This window comes from Rattus norvegicus, chromosome 4 (assembly GCF_021556685.1).
Source record: "Rattus norvegicus strain SHRSP/BbbUtx chromosome 4, alternate assembly SHRSP_T2T, whole genome shotgun sequence".
NCBI lineage: Eukaryota > Metazoa > Chordata > Mammalia > Rodentia > Muridae > Rattus > Rattus norvegicus.
This window is the reverse complement of record NC_141537.1, coordinates 80,024,150-80,036,127: the sequence shown is the minus strand read 5'-3', so window position 1 is coordinate 80,036,127 and position 11,978 is coordinate 80,024,150. Positions and strand designations below refer to the sequence as shown.

Below are 11,978 nucleotides of genomic sequence, written 5' to 3'. Positions count from 1 at the left end.
TCATGCAATAGCACCAGAATCTTGTTCCCATTGGCATAAGAAGTGTAGAAATGGACAGTATGTTAAACGGATAAACAGCTCTTTTATTTAGGGAGGCAGGGCATGAAAATAACCACTTCTGGGCACATAAAATAGCTTTGCAGTAGAAGAATTTTAAAAAGCAAAAGAAAACTGAAAATTTGACTTCCTGTGTGCCCTGCGAGAAAAGAGGGGGGTGGGGTGAAGGAAGAAGCTGTGAATGCATGATGAGCAGCTGGTTTTTATTTTTAAACACATATTATTGCTATACTGGTTTGTTTTTCTTCTGTAGAGGGGGACTTACTAAGGGCTTCTAACAAGCAGGAGTATCATTTCAAAGTGAATGCTAACAAGATTGACTATATTTTCAGAATAAAGTAAGGCTTTGCTTCATAACCTTTTCTTTCCCTTCTGTATATAAAGCTGAGAAAACAAACAGAAGAAATGCTGAGAGGCACAAGTGCTACGGAATGCTCTAGGTGGTCAAGGACTATTATAACCTGAGTCAGGCTTCCTTCACCGTGGACACATACCATCGGTCTACACTAGGACCTGCATGGGATGCTCGGGGAGCCTTCAGCTCAGGAGCCTGTTAACACTGACGACTGCTCGGAGGGATAAACGCAAGGCCACTGCAGGAACTGGGGTGCCACAAGGCCACTGCGGGAACTGGGGTGCTGCCGGACTACTACTTTGAACCACACAAGTCTGAGAGAAATTAAAGTATAACAGTCCCAGACTCCTAGACAGTAGGGACCAAAGACTCCCTGTTCTTCATGACCACCTAGTAACAAAGTTGGAAATGGTAAGGCAGTTGACCCATAATCGAATTGTTTTGTAGGGGTTTTGCTGTTGTTTATTCTTTTATTCTGGGGGAGATGGGAAGTATAGTAGACTGAATGTGAGGCCCTGTGCACACTGAGAAAATGCTGTAGTGTGAGTTACCTCCCTGACCCATCCTGGTTTCCCAGTGACTAGCTTTCACTAGGACTGAATGGGAAACATGTCCATGAAGATGAGGGAGGAAATACAAAGCAAGCAAGGAGAGTCTAAATGAGCTGTGGTGATAACAGAGAGATAAACCTAAAGAGAACTGAATACAATCGAGGGTCGGGGGAGGGCCCCGTGCTAACCAAGCCAAGTGTGGGGGGAGCAAGGTTTTGGGCCAGACCTGACTGATGGTGCTGATTTCTGACCTGGGCTCTATCACCTATGCTCTGTCAACAAAAATCTAGCCATTCCTAACCACAGCTTCTCATCTCCCAATCAACACAAAGGGTCAAGAGAATTTTTTTTTCTAATTACAATTTTTACTCTTTCTTCTGGAAAAAAGTTAAAACTAGCGATGCAAAATTATGTGCCAATTTCAAGGAGCTTGTGACTGTATGATTGTCAACACCGAAATGTCACCTTGGGTCTTTCTGTGGCTGAGCACACATCAGGAGAACAAAATGCTTTTTTATGGGTAAGAAAGACTTGGAAACCTCTGGAGACATGAGATTTAGACAAAAAGGTTATTGATTTTTGTGTTATGTAGGTAAGCCTTAAATAATACAATTGTGAAGACAGACTACAGCTGGAGACCTCTGGGGTTCAGCTTTCGATCACTGATGGCAGAAATGGCCGAGAACAAAGTCACACCAGTTTATATGTCCTCCTGTAGAGTAAGTACATAGAAATCCTCCATTTTTCTCACATAGAAATCACTGAAAACATGACTAGATTCTCTTTGCTTCATTCCCCGACCCCATAGCATACCTTGATTTCTGCCGGAGCTACTGGAAAAACAGTAATTCTTATTTGTTCATTCAACTGTTTTCTTGAGGAAGGACCTTAGTCTCTTCTTAAGTGGCTCAGACTGACCGTGGCTCACAATGCCTGCTGCGGATTCTCAAGTTCTGGCATTACAGGTGTGCACCTCTATCCCTAGGTGATCCAGATTTTGTGATGTTGTCTATGAAATCATAACTGGAAATGTCCTCTCAAGGACTGAGAATCCATTTGGGAAAAACTAGGCCACTTGTCTCCATTTCTGCTCATCTTGGTGGTGTTAACCTTTGACATCCACGACACAAGCATGCTCTGCTTTGTCTCTTGAAGATCTTTAAAGGAAATCTCCAGCCAGAGTCAGCCATGACATGGACAAGGCATTGGCCTCAGAAATCAGCTCATTCAAGATCTCTGCTCTTCTCTTACAGATGCCATCAACTGACTGCTGACTCATTTTGACTCAGATCACTTTAAGTCAGCGTGGCTTCCCCAGACTGCATCTAGCAAAATGAAGTAAATGGTAAAGGGCTTGTATTATGAGGAACCTTACAGGGTGGGTTGTTTCCTGGCTTCTTTGGGGGTATATTCCTGAAAAAGAATGCTTCCATTTCAAATGCTCGTGCACACACATATGCCTGGACACACACAGCAGTCAAACAATTGCCTTGTTATTTAGTGTCTCAGAAAAGATCAAAGGGATGGAGGTGGGACATTGTAATGTCTAGGAAAAACTCCTTGTCTGGCCTCTGCCTCTGTCTGGCCCACAGGTACCAGTTGTGACTCTAGTCTGTGCCCTACTCTCTGCTCCTCACTACAGAACCCTTCCCCGATATGCACTGGCTCAGGGTCTCCCACATGTTGGTGCACGACTATCTGCATTCTCTTCTATCTCTGCCTTTCTCTCTCAGCTGCAGAGTTCATTTTTCCTCTCCAGCCTCTATCTGCACCCCAGAATCCCTATTTATGTTCCTCAGAGTGTAATCTGATCTCTTCCACCAGTTGTTTTTCTGGGGGAAAATCTGCCCATTGCCCAGATTCTGAGAAAACGTTAAATCTAGGTCCTGACAACCAGACAGCAAGAACCCTCACTTCTTGAGGGGCAGAGAAAGCTGAGAAAGCCCATGTGACCAGTAATCCTTTCTAATTGCCATGCTGGCAGGGTTGCATCTTGTTCTCTGTGCCACCATGTGGGAACGCATAGCCACACGCCAGCCCTACATGCCACTGGAATGCCATGTTTCTCAGGCACAGCACTGGTCCTGTCTGCTGACTTGCATGTATATGTTAATGAAAACTTGATGGCAGGAAAATGCAAGCTCATGCTGCAGAAACAGGGTCCGCTGGTTGAAGTTTCACCTCATTTGCTCCTCCCTACATGAGAAAGAAAAAGGCCAATTCTGGGACTTTACTGGATCTTTAAGTAGAGGGAAAACAAGTTGTGAATTATTTCTGTGAATGTCCATCTGTAACCTGTCCTGATGACTCACAAACTAACCTCAAAGAACAGGCAATCCCATGGGCCATGAACAGAGACAGGGCTGAGCTGAGTAATTCTGCAGCCCATCTGGCTTTATCTGAACAATCACCACATCATCCCCATGCCTGGTCCCTGGTGGTAATGGCCCCACTATCCCTCTCTCCCCTCCACATGCACTCAGAGCTTCTCTCCATAGCCTCTCCAGGGGCTTCAGCCTTTTCACATGACACTTCAGGGGTTCAAGACTGGCTGTTCCAAAAGACAAAGGAGGGATCTGAATATCCTAAGAGTTGAGGCAGAGTAGACACACCTCCCTTTGCATCATACTATATTGACTATAAGCAACCACAACAATCTATGAAGACACAGCTCATGTTCTTTTCTCGTTTCCATAGCAGGAGTTGGCAAATTGGGGCTTTCAGATCAGAGCATCCCTCACTACAGATACAGCTTTTTGGAAACAGTTAGGATTATTAGTTATGTGCTATCTATGACCGTCTTCGCACTATTATAGCTGCTATAGAGATCATATACATCACGAAGTCCAAAATAATTACAATATGGACTTTTCTAAAAATAGTAATTTACCGATCACTATTCCATAGCAAATTTTCATGGAACAATTCCTTCGTGGCTCCAGGAAACTGCCTGGCAGGGGGCAGAGAGGACAGGAGGCTTGGAAAAGGCACCATGGATGTGTCGTTCTCCACCCTAGGGCAAGCGGCTTGCTCATCTGATGGTCTTAGAGGTCTTGGTAGCGGAGAAGACAAGTCAAGTCCTCTAAACAACCTAGACTCAGATACTGCCAACATGGCAACACTGTAGAAGACAGACTGAGCTAGACATCCTTTGGGGGTGGGGGGGTTGGCCCTGTTAGCGTCAGCACAGTGTACATATAGGTAGACCACCCTGGAAACAGCTTGGAAACGTGACAATATGGGAAAGGGTCTGAAACAAGATTCATACTTGTGATGGACATCCAGGGTCCTTACTGGAGGTTTAGCCTGCAGCAAAGCATGGGGAGTTCAAAGCTTCCCTTATGCACACAGGCCCTTCCATTGTATGTGGCTGTTCTTTCCACATAGAGCAGGAAGAGGAGGAAGCTGAGGCCATGCATTGTGTCAGGTTCACTTTTTAGAATATGAGCCCCACCCCCATTCTCTGCAGCTCATCAGTCAAATGGGTCCAAAGAATATCAAATTGTATATAGGAAGCAGACTTCACTCCTGTGTTTTGCACGCCTGTGTGTAGAATGTGAACCTTATGTCCCGGTGCCATGAGGTGCTATGAGCTTCTTAGAGTCCTTCAGGTTAAGTCTACACTGGAAGGACCATCATTGCCAAGCCTTTACTTCAGCCTCCTGAACAGAACTGGAATGAACCGCATCTTAGGAGAGGAAGCCCATTCCTGTGGTTGGTCATAAAGTGCCGTTTATGAGCACCTTGGCCCAGATCCACTGTAGTTTGGATGCACAACGACCTTGGGCACTGCAGTGTAGTATTGATGTTGAAAGGAAGCCATTAAGGCTAGGCTCCTACCAAGAAAATAACAGTGGGGTTAATTCAAATGACTCCCCAAACTTCTGGCCCCATCCCAATACAGGATCACTCTGCTTTACAAGTTAAAAGTTGCAAGGCCACTTTTCTCCTTTGCTAATAAGCAGGTCCCTGGGTGCCTGAGAACAGAGAGGGGAACTGAAGTTTTCAGCTGGCTGGTTCAAGTGCAGTACATAGGGTCATGTCCCTTTTCTCCAATGGGGAGACCTGGGGAGGGCAGACCAAATTTTAAGGCAGGCTGTCTACTACAGTGTGTCAAACAAAACTCAAATCTTAGTGCTCTCATCAATTTTCCTCATGCTCACTATACCTTGGGGTTGACTGAGCTCAGCTGGGAAGTTCTGAGTCATCTTAGGCAACAGGCCTCTGCGGCTCACTGATTTTGGAAAATGTAAGATGGTGCTAGGGCTGCGGCAGGAGCCTGTGATGAGAGCGTTGGACATGTCTCATCTTCTTAGTAACCACAAGGCCAGGTTTTCTCAAAGCAGGGCAGCTGGGCTTTAAGAGGAAGGAAGCAGGAGTTCCGGGCCTCCCAAAGCCTGACTTTCAGGCTATCCTATCTGCCATATGCCACTGGCCAAAGCGATTATAGTCCCACCACACAATCAAAGGAAAGGAACCAGGCCTCTGCTACTATAGAGTGAGTCCAGGGCTTCATGCATGCCAAGCAAATGCTCCAAGATTGACTCATATCTCCAGCTCTCCTTTTGTTAGTTATTTTGAGAGGGTGTCATTAAATTGCCCAGGTTGGCACTGAACTCACTCTGTAACCTAATAAGGCCTTGAATTCTTGATCCTCCTGCTTCAGTGTCTGGAATGGCTGGGGTTACCAGACCTGACAAGCCCATATCCTTTGACATGGGAACCCATGGAGACTGGAGACTTATTGCTTAAAGTTCTTCAGAGAGACAGAATCAATAGGACCAGATTCTATCCTATCCTGCCCAGACTGCTGGGGGATACTTCAGAGAGCAGGACAGAGGAGAATGAAAGAGAGAGTGAGGGAGTGAAAGAAGGAGGAAAGAAAGGTGAGAGTGAGGGAAAGAAGGAAGGAGGGAGGAAGAGCCAGAGGGAAGGAGGGAAGAGATTATCACTAATTTTTTCGGGACAGGTGGTCCATGGTCCATAGGTAATCTGCTCCAATATTTCCTCCTTGGTGAGAGGAGGTCCATTTTTTTTCTATTTTAGGTCTTTTATTAATTAGATGAGGGGCCCACACATGATAAAAGTCACCTGCTTTACTCAAAATTTACCAATGTAAATAAATGTTAAGTTCGTCCTTCCATTGCCAAAAACTAAGCTAGAACCATTCCCATTAAAAAAAAATCCAGTATCATATTTACTGAAATACATGGGTACTTTGATCCAGGGAGGCTGCTGCATAAAATTTTATATCAACAGGGCCAGTCTTGGAGCCTGGTAAGCCAAGGGTCACCTCTTCTTCACATCCTTCTATTCTGTGTCTGGTTCACAGTTTCCTTATATTCCTGGGTTTCTACCTCTAGGGCTCTCCTCTGAGCCTTAGCCTCCCGACCATGTCTCTCTCTCTCTCCCCCTCCCTCTCCCTCTCCCTCTCCCTCTCCCTCTCCCTCTCCCTCTTCCTCTCCCTCTTCTTTCATTATGGGAAGCAAAGTATTTCCGCTCCTCCTGTCCCTGGCTGCTGGACAGGGTTATCTAGTTTGTGTGGCCCTTGGAGAGGGGAGAGTTTTGAGGATCATGATAAGTGAAGCAGGAACATCAGACTAGGTAATCTGGCAACTCTCAGCCCTGGATACTCAGTGGTGATGCTCCCCATCAACCCCCCCAGCTTCCCCATCTGTCTTCAGACTTCCCATTCCAGAATGTTAGCCTGTGTATTAACTGAAGAAGACTAGAGGAATCCAAGGTTAGCCCGTTCCTCTTGGGCCCCTTATGTGTGCTTCAATAGAGCCCACACGGAGAGAGGGTTGTCTCTTTCCTTTTGCTTTGTTTTTAAAAGGCAGACATTTCCAGTCCATAGAAAGAGAGAGCAGGACCCATCTGGGAGGGGGGAAATGATAAAATTTTAGTAGGTGGAACTGGGCTGGTGCTAGAAGAAGTTTTATGGTAAAGACTCCTGCCTTTGTTTGTGTGTCAGCATGTTACAATTCAGGGCTGGGTAGAAAACATGGCTGTAACTTGCTTTGCTTCCTTATCACTCATCACCTGGCTTTGACTACAGAGAGGTGGGTAGATCCATCTTAGCGAGCTCTTAAAGCTTTCCTAAATACACTTGGCCCAAAGGAAGACCCCGAGTTTGAACTTCTCTTTCTTTCCAGGAATGGTTATTTAAACACAGGGCCTTGTATACGTACGCATTCACATACACACAGAGACAGTCCTTCAACAGGAAACTGAGGAAAAAGAACTCTCAAACCAGCACCCAGCAGAACTGTAAACATTATCTAGGTATCCAGACAACGGTAGCATGCAGTGAAAACTCCGAGTAAAGAGGAAATTTGAGCCATGGAGAGAAGGGTGAGTGCTGGCCATGTAAGTGCGAGCATCTGAGCTCAGATCCCCAGCACCTATGTGAAAAGCCAGGCGAAACTCACGCCTGTAATTCTAGTATAATACAAGTGGATCCCTGGAACTCACGGTTTGAGCAGACGAGCTATTGGTGAGCTACAGGCTTGTCTAGTAAGGGACTTTGACTCAAAACATAAGGTGAAGAGTGACAGAGCAGACATCCAACATGGAGCTCTAGCCTCCAACCACATGCACACATGTGTATGTATGTATGTATGTATGTATGCATGCATACATACACACACATGCCCATACACACATACACACACACACACAGACACACACACACACAAATAACTATGCGTGGGCATATCTACAAATATATATGTAAGTACATACAAAATGTTCTAGAAGGATAACTAATATAACCATGGTTATACTGAGAAGGGTGTTGGACAGAGAAGGGGACATTTTACATTTTGTTCTATGTATTTATATTCTTCTCAGCTCTTATACTAAGCAAGATCACATTTATTTCTTCAACTTGAAACCTTGTGAAGTAGCATGTGCTAACTTGTAGCTAGGGCTGCTGGAGCTATGGGCCGTACTCTGAGTATCTTAAAGAGCAGTGATTGGTTAGCTCACTCATCTGGAGTTCAAGACCCAGGTACCGGCAGGACGATGGTCTAATGAGTCTGCACCTGTAAAGCGGAAAACACATGCTTTCATTTCCCCAGGGAAGTATGGCGAGGGACCAATCATAAGAGGTAGGTAGAGAGCTTTATCCTTGGTCAAGGCCAGGTAGCCATGCTCTGTGAGAACTTGGGGTCCAGCACCAGGAAGCCACACCTGGAATAGAGAAGAGAGGAGCCAGGTATTTAATGCAGACCAAGATGTGACAGTATCACATCTGCTTCTCTTCAGGACTGTAAGATGTCATCATCACTTGAGCCTGAATAAAATCTGCAAGTTTTTTAAGGTTTGAATTCGGTAAACAGGAAAACTATTCTCCTTTGAACAGATCTTTAATTATTTTCTGTGTGCCAAAGTGTGATCTACGGGAGACGTAACAGCTGACGGGAAGCAGATTTGTGACTTCGGCTTAGAGCGATCGTCCATGGCCTTAATGAGTTTTGGTACAAACTCTCTGTAGAATCTGATTTAAAAAATAAATAAAACATAGATGATTACTTCAGAAAAGGCACCTAGAAAAATTTGCATATCATTTCCAGGTCATAAACCCCGTTTGACAGTCCTCCCCTCAGCTGCCTTCGTATTTAGAAAAGGAGTCCAAGGCTGCGGCAAACCCTTGACTTTTGGGCTGTATGCCCAGTCATCTTTCCTTTCTTGTTTTGCTTTGTTTGGGGGTTGACTAAGGTGCCACGCTGGATTTGAACTCATTCTGTAGCCTAGGTGGGCCTTGATCTTGTGATTTTTTTTTTCCCATCTTAGTCTCCAGTGTAACTGAGATTACAGGCTGGGCCTACACATCTGGTCATTTGAATAATCCACATAAGGCATTTGCATAGTCTCAAAAGCTTCAGAAAAGGAGCACTTTAGTAGAAGCCAGATTCATTTTCAATACATAAAAACAACAAACAAACAAAAACAAACAACAATAACAACAAAAGCCTCCCCAACCTCCCCAAACCACCACCTTTATTTGCAGTAAAAGAATTGTTAAAGCTTTCTAGGCATCCTATGTTGTACCCTGCACTTTGGGGGTCTGTGGAGTTGAGATTTCCTTAGCCCTCCTTGTAGATGACACTCGGTTCAACCTTGAGGATGCATTCTGGGTGGAAACAGTGACATTGTCAAATGGCCTTTCTCTCAGAAAATAGGCAAAGCTGTACCATTGGCCTCCGAGTGGCAGAAGTGGGAGAGTATGGGATTCTCCTGGTGTCCAGCACTGTTGCTCCTCAGGCAAGGGAAGACTTATAAGTCGGGTCCCCAGAATAACAGGGCTGCAACCTCAATCCCAGGCGCCTCTACCAAGAACTGGGTCCAAGCCTTGTGTGCCTCCCACCATGGTTGGCATGGTAGCCCAGGGTGGTAAAAGGTCACTCACAGTGCTTTCTCCCATGGAGGTGGCCAAGCAGCACTTGGTCCCTGAGAACCTGGGAAGATGAAGGGGGAGCCTAGGATGAGCCCTACAAAGGCTGTGAATGAACAGAACTGCACCAATCCTGTGGGCTGACGATCAAGTGTCAGAGAGACACTGAAAGTGTCTCCAAGGGCAGGATGTAAGATGACTGCAGGGGGACCTTTGCACTCTGACACCTTTTCCCTCATGGTTTCCACCTCCCAGCTCTGAGGCTCACCCATATATAGTGAAAGACTCGGCTGAGTGGGAATGTCAAAGGGAAGCAGAATTAGGCTCCTGTCTACAAGATAAACAGCCTTTCCTTTCCCTTCACTTAATACCTCTGACATCAGGTGTCTGCAGCAGATGTTGCTGAAGATCTGGAGAATGATGACAACATGCAGAGAACGACTTACAGTTAGACTGGTGGGTGGGGTTCCTCTGAGATTCCAGGAGCATTCCAGCTTCCGGAACCCACTGACCCTTGACCTCCCCCTCCCTTGCCTTGCCCCCTGCTTAGGTTATCCTGGATGACCTAGAAGGGCTTCTTTTCACCCCCTACCCCAGGCTGCTGAAACATGCAGCCCTGGGTTTGTTCTGCTTTCTTTTTCATTATTTCTCAAGGCAGCCTTCTTTTTCCTCTCTGAATGGACAGTTGCCTGCGACAAGGGCTCTCCATAAGAAAGTCTCCAACTTCAGCACTTGAAGCTCTGCTGTGTCTCTCTGATGCTCTTATCCTTCGCTCGGGAGAGTGACCAGGCAGGGGCTCTGCCCTGCTATGCCGTACGTGTTTCATTATGATCTCCAAAGCGAACGAGCTCTTCCCTGGCTGTCACCTGCTCCCTGTGCACTTGTGAGGGCCTGAGTGAGCAGCATCACAACACGGTCACCGTGTTCATCTTGCCCATGTTGTATTGATCTGGAGGTTGTAGATCAATCAGGTTTATAGAAACCCAGAGTCATTGTTAAGACAACCGAAGCAAACAGCAGCTAACACAACCAGGCCCTTTCACACGTTCAGCTTCTGAGGGGAGAACTGCGTGCCTGAGCTCCTTCACTGGGGAAGTGAAAGGAGGAACAACAACAACCCAATACCAACAACAACGAACCACCACAAGTGCTGAGCGGAGAAGCCCCAGGTAAAGTGAGCTGGGAAAAAGGCAGCCGTGCAAAGCCGTAGAACTGTCTAGAATACTAAAGCAGAGTACAAGTCAGCAGTAATTACCACCACAGAGGTTAGCTCTATTTTCTTTTCAGTTCCACATCGTATATTCTGCACACTAGAGGTCTGACTGGAAGGAATTTATGTAGATTGTATTGAATATGTGTTAGCTGGAAAATCATGTGGTTTGTCTTACTAATGCTTGCACTCTGCAGCAGCTGGGGTTTAAGGAACTACCCTTCCCTCAGCTAGAGCTCACCTGTGGGTTGAATGCCTCACAGGGCAGGAAGTACCTCAGACAACTCCTCTATCAGGACCTGGACTCTCCCCGTCACTGTGGTATCAGTGTCCTTTGCAGGAAACGCTGCAGTGTGTCCACCTAGAGAAGGAGCATTAGTGAGTCACGGAAGGAAGCAGAAGAAGGTTTGCAAGTTCGAAGTCCGCGTGGGATACCAAGGGAGTTCGAGACCAGTCTGCCATGTGTGCTAGGTCAGACACGTTCTCAAATTTAAAAATACAAAAAAGGGCTAGCTCAGTGGTTAGACACTTGCCCAGCCTGAGTGAGGTCCTATGTTCAATCCCCAGTGGAAGGAAGGAAGGAAGAAAGGAAAGAGAAAAAGTACCATTTTGCTTCCTTTGGGATGCCTCCAAAATAGGACTGCCTACACAGACACACATGTCTATCTTTTGGGATTTAACGACTGAGAAGGGGGGCGGTGTCTTGGCACACAGGAAGCAGAGGGAAGGTGCACAGGAGCTGGGACAGCCTTCACATAGGCCCCTCTAACTCATGGTGAAACCCACGGGCACAGAAGGGAATGAAGCCCTTCACAGCCTCAGCAGGGAAACAGCTGCAGAACATAATGATAAATTAAAAACACAGCAACAAAACAAATCCGTTTACGCAGCATGCATAAATGAGGGTGAGAACGGGAATAAAAGTAAGAATGCATTTGTACTTATACATGCTTTCATTTGCATAAGGACACACTGGAATCGTATACCCAGTATTAATAAAAATGGTAATTTACACAGGGCGAGAGCGGCTTATTGTGGGAAGGGGAGCAGGTATAAATAACGGTGAGCGTGAGACTTCTCAGTATCTGTCTTGCTGTAGTATTTTGATTTCTTAGACCCATGTGATGTTAACTGCTCAAATATGTAAATTTTCCAAAGGAAGGAAAATAGTAGCTAAGCCCAATGACCACCCCTCGCTTACTGTGATCAGTCGCTTTTGTCCTTGAAGGCATAAGTTACCACATTGATTTACCCATCGATAAACATGACTACGTGTGGGTGCTCTGTGTTCTGCCCAGCACCTGCAGGTGAAGCACGCACACACAGCCCCTGTTTGCACACACTGACCACTTGTCTGTCTAGCTGCTAGCCACTTAACAGTAGCAGAGGAAGGGTTCGCCTGACCCC

The 11,978-nt window shown here is 46.0% G+C and overlaps 1 long non-coding RNA gene across 4 annotated transcripts in view; it reads left to right on the top strand.

Annotated features, from left to right (window-relative positions):
* Positions 1-285: 285 nt before the first annotated feature.
* The window catches only part of LOC102555694 (uncharacterized), a 46,427-nt gene continuing 34,734 nt past the window's right edge, over positions 286-11,978 (top strand). Inside the window, exons 1-4 of one of the 4 annotated variants that reach the window (XR_015685990.1) lie at positions 286-823; positions 1,556-1,682; positions 2,217-2,308; positions 9,745-11,762. This is a non-coding gene — a long non-coding RNA (uncharacterized LOC102555694). Of the gene's footprint in view, positions 824-1,555; positions 1,683-2,216; positions 2,309-8,329; positions 8,516-9,744; positions 11,763-11,978 lie in introns of those variants that run through there. The other 3 variants (XR_015685988.1, XR_015685989.1, XR_015685991.1) reach the window with 3 other exon arrangements.